The following is a 10,000-nucleotide window of genomic DNA, read 5'->3' as shown; positions in this document are numbered from 1 at the left end:
CACAGACCTCTTTCAAGAACCATACACACAACACACACACACATACATACACACACACACACGAACAAACATAAACAAAATCATCACCAAACCATCTCCCACAAACCAACCAACAAACAAACAACAAACAACTTCAAACAGAATCAACAACAACATCAGCGAAAACCCAGCTCCTTCGCGCCCCTCACTCCGGGACAGAGGGCATTTTTGTGGCCGGCATTGTGGGAGAAAATAACAAGCGGAATACCAAGCGTCCACATAATTAAGCTGCGGGATTTCTTTGTCCACAGGGTGTCGATCCCCGAGGAAATATTGCGGCGGAAGGAGGCGTGAAAAGGATGATCAAATTACGAAAGAGAAAAAGGGGAAAGACGAGAACGGGAAGGATGGGAAGAATTCGTCATATTTGTTTGTTTGTTAATTAAAACAATATAAGTGATAAGAATAACGATGAGGATGATCATGATGATGATGGTAATAAATATAACAATAATGAATAAATATTTCTATTGCCATTATTAGTGATACTGATAATCATGATAATTATCATGCAGACGAAAATGATAATAACGATAATAATGGTATTAATAGTGATATTGATAATGCTAATAATGCTAAAAATAATACTGACAGAAATATTGATGATAATATTAATAAAGATCATGATGCATATAATGATAATGATAACATAGATAACAGAAAAAAATATGACAACGATGATGATGATAACGCTAAAACAACAATGATAATGATGATAATGATAATGGTAATAATAGCAATGAGGATAATGATATTAATAATAGCAACAATGATGATGTTATGAATAATGATTATAATGATAATAGTAATAATGACAATGATAATGATAATGATAGTTATGATAATACTAATGATAATAATGATGATAAAAATGATAACAAAGCTAATGATGATAACAATGATAGTGAGAATGATAATAGTGATGATAATGATAATAATGCTAATGATGAAAATGATAATGATAACAATAATAATAATTGTAACCATGCTGACAATAAGAAAAACAATAATGCTAACAACAATGATGATAATAACAATACTAAATGATACAAAGATAATAATGATAATGATTATTATGATAATAAGGATAATGATAACAACGATAATAGTAATGATTGTGATAATGATAGTGATATTGATTATAACAATAATAATGATAATGATAATAATGATAAAAGTAATATGATGAAAGTAATAGTAATGATACTGATGATAACAAAACCACCACAGACAAAGAACTTTAAAGAACCACACAAGGAAAGAAAGACAGACATTAGAGCCAGAAAAGGCGGACTAGCAAATGTAGACGAAATAAGTATCTACGGGAGAAAAAAAAAGAACAATCAGAAACAGATTTTCGTCATTGCTACACAAGTTCAGAGCCACTTTGGCTAATATCTACTTTGGGAAATATAACGATATCATCTCACCAAAGTGGTGAGAGAGAGAAAAAAGAAGAAAAAAAAAAGAGAAAGAATGAAAGAAAGAAAAAGAGAAATAAGGAAAGAAAAAAGAATAAACACACTCACACACACACACAATAATAATAATAACGCAGTCATAGAAACTGAACAAACGACACTCTTATGGGACACTGACACAGACAGAGGCATCCTAGCAAACAGTCCCAACACTATAATTAAAGACCTCATAGGAAGACACAGTACACACAGAGAAAGAATAAAGGAAACGGGAAATGAAACAAAATGGAAGAAATGGTATTACAGAATCACGCAACCGCTGGTGTCCTGCTGCACATCCTCCACAGGGTGTGGGAACGAGCGGCAAGTTGTACACACACACACACACACACACACATATACACACACACACACACACACACACACACATACACATACACACACACATACACACACACACACACACACACACACACACACACACACACACACACACACCTACACCACACACACAACTCACACTCACACACACACACACCCCTCATATTTACTGTTGATTGAGTGTGTGGTGTGTGAGATGTGTGAAGTTTGTGAGTGTGTTTGGGGTATGGTAATGAGTGTGATATTCTATGAGTGGTGTGTGTTTGAGTAGTGTTTGAGAGATGTGAGTGTGTGTGTAGTGTGGTGTGTCTGCTTGTGTGAGAGTGTTGTGTGTGTGTGGGTGTGTGAGTGTGTGTGTGTGTGGTGTTGTGTGTGTGGGGTTTGTGGTGTGAGGGGTTGTGTGTGTGGTGGTGTGAGTGTGAGTGAGTGTGTGAGTGTGTGTTTGTGTTTGTGTGATTGTGTTGGTGTGTGTGTTTGGGTGTGTGTGTGGTGTGGGGGAGATCTGTGAGTGTGTGTGTGTGTGTGTGTTGTGTGGGGAGTGTGTGTGTGTGAGTGTGTGAGTGAGGTTGTGTGTGTGGTGTGTGTGTGTGATTTGTGTGTGTGTGTGTGTGTGTTTGGGGTGTATGTGAGTGGTGCGGGTGTGGTGTGTGTGGGGGGTGTGAGTGTGGGTTGGGGGTGAGTGTGGGGTGTGTGTGTGTTGAGTGTGTGAGAGTGTGTGTGGGAGTGTGTGAGTGTGTTGTGTGTGTGAGGTGTGTGTGTGAGTCGTGTGTGTGTGTGGGTGGGTTGGTGGTTGTTATTTTGGTTGTCTGTGTGTTTGGGGTGGGGTTTTTGTGTGTGTGTGAGTGAGTGTAGTGTGAGTGTGTGTGTTAGTGTGTGAGTGTGTGTGTCAGTGAGGGTGGGTGGGGTGAGGGTGGGTTGTGTGTGGGTGGGGTGAGTGTTTTGTGTGAGTTTGGTGTTTGTTGAGTTGAGTGTTTGGTGATTTATATATATATAATATGTACATATATATCTATATATATATATATATATCTATATATATATATTAAAAACAATCAGTATATAATGTATATATACATATATAACATTATATATTTTAAATCTGTATATATATATATTTAAACCCTCCAAAAATAGTCTATTACATCCCTCTATGAAACATATATATATATATATATATAAATATATATAAATATACATACCTATATATATATATTATATATATATATATATATTATATACTATCTATAAATAATAAATATATATATAGAATATATATATATATAATCAATACGTGTATATATACATTAAATATGTATATATACCTATATCTGTAAAATAACTATATATAGTAATATATCTATAAATATACTATATATATATATATAAGTATAAAGCAATATAATATATAACAATAATATATACACCTATATATTAGTATCTGTATCTCGTATATATATATGTATATATATGTATAGGGGTTATATATATAAAAATTTTAATATATATATATAAGTAATGTATGTATATATAATTTATATATATATATATAATCACTATATAGATATATATAATATATAACACAGAATATAAATTTTATGTATTAAAATAAATACATAACAAGAATATACATAGTATAAAAGGTATTTATATTATATGTATTAGTATTAATAAATAAATGAATATAACATATATTAATGTATATATATATATCAGTCATATATATATAGTATAAATATTATTATATATATAATATATATACTTTATATAATATATATACTGTATAAAAAAATAAAGTATATATATATATATATATATAACATGTATATAATATATATATACATATATGTCTAATGTATGATATTATGTATATATATGTAAATATATATAAATATAAAATGATATATATATATATATATATATATATACATATTATATATATCTATATAAGAAATATATATATAATATATATATATATATATATATAATATATATATACATACATACAAACACACACACAACACACCAAAACACCACGACACAAGCACACACACATATATATATATATATAATATATTAATTAAATATATATTTATATATAATATAATATATATAATATACATATAATATAAAAATAGTATATTATAATATTATATATATATATATATATATAATATATATGTACATATATATAATATATATAATATATATATATATATATATATATATATATTATATATATGTATAATATATATATATAATTATATATAATAAATAAATATATATATATATATATATCTATTATATATACATGTATGTATGTATATATATATTATATATATATATATATATCAATAAAAATATATATAGATCTAAAATATAAATAATATATATACCAATATCATATATAGTCTATCTATATCAATATATATATATGATCTATATAATAGGATCTAGATATATAATAATATATACATAAATAATATATATACAAGATATGAATATATATAATAATATATATATATATATAAATAAAAAATAAACATACATCATATGTATATCTATTAATCTATATAAACTATATATATATATACAATGTTATATATATATATTGATAGATATATTTAATATATCTAATCTGATTATACATATATGTAAAAATAATATATCTATATATATATATATATATAAATTAAATCGGAAAATGTATATATATATATATATATATATATATAATTTATATATATATATATACAAATATATCTACATATATAAAGGTATATATATATATATATATATATCTTATATATATATATATATAAAAATAATAATGCTATATGTATATACTGTATATACATGTTTTTATGTGCGTGTGTGTACTCTTGTGTGCAAAATGTATGCCGCCTGCATTTAAATATCCGATTATACATGTCCAATATCCAAGCAGCTTCATAACGACCCTTCGTGTTATTACATCCAAACTTCGTTCAGATCCTTTTGGCTAAGACCCTCTGTCCCCGCCCTCGGCGTCCCCTTCCTTCCCCTCACCAGGATCCATTTTTCTCTCTGACTTATCTCCTGTCCTCGTGGCTTCCAGGGCGCTCTCGTCCAGGTTTTACTCTTGGCTCTGACTTTCTGTTTTTTATCTTTTACACTATCTTTTTCTCTCTTCTTCCCTACCCCACCCACTCTTTCTCTTTCTCTTCTCTAACTCTCTCTCTGTTTACACATACACACACACACACACACACACACAGAGTCAATCAGACACAATCACTCTCTTAAATAGGAATATAATTCATGTCATGATTTTTCTCTTATGATTGCTCTTGTCACGAATGCTCGTACTAACTCTTGTGGGTTAGTGTCAGACTTTGATTTGATTTTGTTATTGTTACAAAAATATTGTTTTTCTTGCTGTTGTTATTATAGCTATATTACTACTACTTATTGTCATAATAATTATTGCTGTTTTTGTCAATATACTTGTAATGATGATAGTAATGACTAATGATGACAATAACAATAATAATGAATAAGAGAAGAATTATCGCAAATTTATAATGATAATGATGATACTAATAATAATGATAACAATTATAATAGTAACAATAGTTATAGTAATGATAATAATAATGATAATGATAACAATGATGATAATGATAACAATAGCAATGATGATGATATTAATGATAATGATAAAAACATCAACAATAGAAATGATAATGATAATAGTAATGATGATATTAATGAAATTATGATAATGATAACAGTAAAAAATACAATAATAGTATTGATAATGATAATAATAATGAAATTATGATAATGATAGCAGTAAAAAATACAGTAGTAGTATTGATAACGATAATGATGATAGTAATGGTTATGGTGATAGTGATGATATTGATAAGGATGATGGTAGTGATATGATAATGATAATAATGATAATAATAATTATGATACGTCTAATGATAATGTTGATAACAGTAACAATGGTAATGATAATGATAACTGTGATAATGATGATGATAATGATAATAATGATAAGGATTAATGTTATTATCATATTCTTATTACTGTTATAATTACTCTCATAACACGAGCACCATGAGTACCATGATTACGAGTATCATAGCTGCTCTTTGCCATTATTCACATCACAATCATCATGACTCTCATCTCTATCGCTATTATTCCGTCACTTCGAAGTCCATTCCAAGAGCAGATTTGATCAAACAATGAAAATTTACTTAACAGAACTTGTGTCTCGAGAGTTGCAAAGGCTATTCATTCTCGCATCTGTGTCACTTCCACTCTTCGCTCCCTCTCCTTATAGTTCAGGCTGAAGGAAACTATCTGTCTAGTAATGACTATCTATCTCTCTTTATATATCTATGTATCTAATGAAATATCTATTCATATCTACAAAGGTGATGACGGGGAAGAAGAGGAAAAAAAGTAGAAAAAAAAAAAATAAAGAGGAAGAAGGAGGTAAAGAAAACAGAAGAGAAGGAAGGAAAAGATCAAGAAAAAACAATAATATGAAAAAAAGGAGAAAAAAAAGAAGAAGAAAAGATGATACAGAAAACAGATAAAGGAAAAAAAGAAAATATATAAATATATATAAATATAAAAAAATATATATAAATCAAAGAAGAAGAAGACTATAGAGAAAAGGAGAAGAAAAAAAACTTAGAAGACAAAAGGAGAATAAGAACAAGAACAAGAAAAGAACACAAATGAGAACAAAATGCAAGCAGAAGCAACACCGAGTCCCGTCTTGCAAAAATATTGGCCACCAAAATGCCATAGCAAGCAAGACAATGGTTTCAGGTCGATAATTTTACATGCCATTAAAAGCAAACGGGGTTGGGTACGACCTCGCTCTGGCGCGGGGAGGCTCGGCCCTTCCGCTGTGTGCCTTCGAGGGGCGTGTGTGCATGCGGGGAGGGTGCGTGCGTGCGTGCGTGCGCGTGTGTGTGTGTGTGTGTGTGTGTGTGTGTGTGTGTTTATGTGTATATGTGCATTTGTTTGATGCGTGTATTCGTTTGTGAGTGTATATGTGTTTGTTTGTGTGTGTGTGTGCTTGTGTATATACAGAGCTTCGTATGTAGTTATATATGTATGATAATGCTCTTTCTCTTAATCATGCTTATAAACTTTTCATTCACATCTATATTTCAGACACACACACACACAGACACATACTCATAAATCTTCCACAAAGGTTTTCAGCGGCTCCTCTGACTATATTCTTTTTGAACATTAGCATTTCATTGCATGTCCTCGCCTCGCAGAGAGGGACATATTGCAAGAGGATAATGTATGTAGTTTTGTAATGATATGATAAAAGTGTTGACTAATTATCGATGGTGATGCTAATAGTAATAATAATATGATGATAGTGATAGTGATAACGATGATAAGAATGTTGATAAAAAGATAACTGTTATGATAACAATAGAACCAACAACAATTACAATAATAACAATGATAACGATAATAATGATAGTAATAATGATATAGATAACACTAAGAATGATAAAAATTATTATGGTAATAATGATAATGATAATAAAAATTATAACCATAATGATGCTAATAATTATTATGATATTAGTGACAATGATGATAATAATCATTATAACAACAATAACATAAATTAGTATTGCAAGTAATAATAAAATGATAATGATGATATTAATAATATGATAAGAATGCTAATAATAATGATATTGATAATGATAGTAGTAAAAGTAACAATAAAAACAACAATAATGATGATAACAGTGATGATGATGAAAATAAAGCAATAAAACGACAGTGACGACAGTGGTAGCAGTGAAAGTGAGAAGCAAGAAAATAAAGTTGAAAAACAAATACCGAAAGGATGAATTGCCACAAATGAAATTATAACTAAAACCCGTCGACGATCCTGGCCGCTCTGACACCGACCCGACACCCGGTGACGCGGTGGGGCGGAAATGCAATTAAATCATTTCAGGAGAAGTACTGCGTTTCAGGGAAAGTTTTGTCGTTTTCACAGAGGGCGCGGGCGAAAAATAACAATGGGAAACGTTTGTGTATTTAAATGCATAACAAATATATATATATATATATATATATATATATATATATATATATCTATATATATATATGTATATATGTATATATATGTAGATATATATGTATATATATATATGTTCGTTTTTTAGTCTTTATATATATATATATGTATATATACACATATCCATCTATTTATTCACCAGAGAAGCCATACAAAGGATTCAAGACAAGCAAGAGCCAAGAAAGTTTACACTGAAGATAGAAGCGAGATAAGGCGAGTGAATTTATGGATCAGCTAAAAAAAAGATTGCAATTGACAAGAAAAGTATTTTGAGGAAAAGAAGAGAAAGAATAGATGCTAATGCCAATGACCAAGATGATATCTATTATAGGAACGGTTGCAAGAGTGTTGAGAATGATAATGATAATAGTGATTATGATTGAAAGTAAAAATGATAATGAAAAGGATAATATTAATGACGTTGGTAATGACTTCGACAGTTATAGTAATGATGATGATCATAATGATAATGACAATGGTGATGATAATGATAACCATAGGAATGATGATGATAGTAATAGAGAGAGACGGAGAAAGAGAGAGAGAGAGAGAGAGAGAGAGAGAGAGAGAGAGAGAGAGAGAGATAGTATATATATCTATATATTTATCTATATCTATATCTATGTCTAAAGAGAAAGATTTTTGACCAATGTGTCCTCCCCGTCATAACATTTGGGTCATAAACATGGACTACGACCAATGTACTTGAGACAAATTAGTAAGTCCTCAAAGAGGAATGAAAAGGCTTATGCTAGGAGTTAGCATAAGAGACATCATGATGATGATATATATATGGATAGATAGGTATATATATATATATATATATATATATATATATATATATATATATATATACACACACACACACACACACACACACACACACACACACACATATATATATATATATAACACTCCTAACACCCTTTCCACCTCTCAGCTCGACCACCCAACCCATAACCCACTCTTTTCAACCCACCTCATATCTCCCCAACCCCCTCCCGCCCACCCCCCCACCTCCTCAATCGTGATACATTGAATCGATATTCTATTTTCACGTTTTATTTGTCTTCTCCGCACCGAGCTTCCGGAATTCTTGAAAGCTGCGTGAGCGGCCGAGGGCGGACTGCTTTACCGAGGGCGTTTGCGGAGGAGAGACTTGCAAGCTGTCTTCCTTTTCGTCTTCTTTGCCTTTGTCCTCCTCTTCTCCTTCGTCTTTTTTCTTTCTTCTCCTTCTTTTTCTTAGATTCGCCTTCTTCTTCGTCTTTTTATTCGTCTTCTTATTCGTGTACATCTACTTAATCTTTTTATTTTTCTTATGATCAGTCATTTTCTTCTTTTTTGTCATTCTTCCTTCTTTTTTCTTCTTGTTATTTTATTTGTCTTCTTCCGTCTTCTTTTTTTTTCTTCCTCTTCTTCTTTATTGTGGTAGTTGTTGTTTTTCATCTTCTTTTTCTTCTTTACTGTCTTTGTCCTGTATTTTTTTTCTTCTCCCGCTTCTTCTTTGTTATTCTTTTTTTTCTTGTTCTTATCGATATCATTATACACATATAGTCATATTCTTCATTTTTTTTTGTTTTTTTTTAATACTTTTTTATCATTGTTGGTTTCTTACAACACAAACTACCGACGTTAGTTCGTTATAATTTTCTTAATTTTCGTTATTCGTTTTTAATTATCAGTATATAGGAAATAAGAGGAAAGCGCACGGCGTAATTAGATAATTGAGCTCTTGAACTCTAAGGCAAATGCGCTCGGAAGCATATTTTTAGTGTGATGTTTTGAAAGGAATAAAGAGGTAAATAGACATGGAGGAGAACAAGAAGTAGAGGAGGAAGAGGAAGAGAAAGGGGAAGAGGAGGAGAAAAAGGAAGAGGAAGCGGAAAGTTCAGAGGGAGAGGCAGGGGAGGAGGAGGAGAAGGAGGAGGAGGAGAAGAAGGGGGAGGAAGAGGAGCAAGATAAGGAGGAGGAGGAAGACAAAAAGGAGCAAGAAGAAGAGGAAGAGGAGAAAGAGGAGAAGGCAGAGGAGGAGGAA

The 10,000-nt window shown here is 30.6% G+C and overlaps 1 protein-coding gene across 1 annotated transcript in view; it reads left to right on the top strand.

Moving 5' to 3' along the window:
• Positions 1-10,000, top strand: part of LOC147467461 (uncharacterized) — a 172,719-nt gene that overhangs the window by 38,026 nt on the left and 124,693 nt on the right. The window lies entirely within an intron of this gene.

The sequence above is a fragment of the Penaeus japonicus genome, unplaced genomic scaffold (genome assembly GCF_977035675.1).
Source record: "Penaeus japonicus unplaced genomic scaffold, GWHDUDI00000001_assembly GWHDUDI00000035, whole genome shotgun sequence".
NCBI classification, from domain to species: domain Eukaryota; kingdom Metazoa; phylum Arthropoda; class Malacostraca; order Decapoda; family Penaeidae; genus Penaeus; species Penaeus japonicus.
Note: the sequence above shows the minus strand (reverse complement) of the source record. Positions and strands in the feature narration are given on the sequence as shown.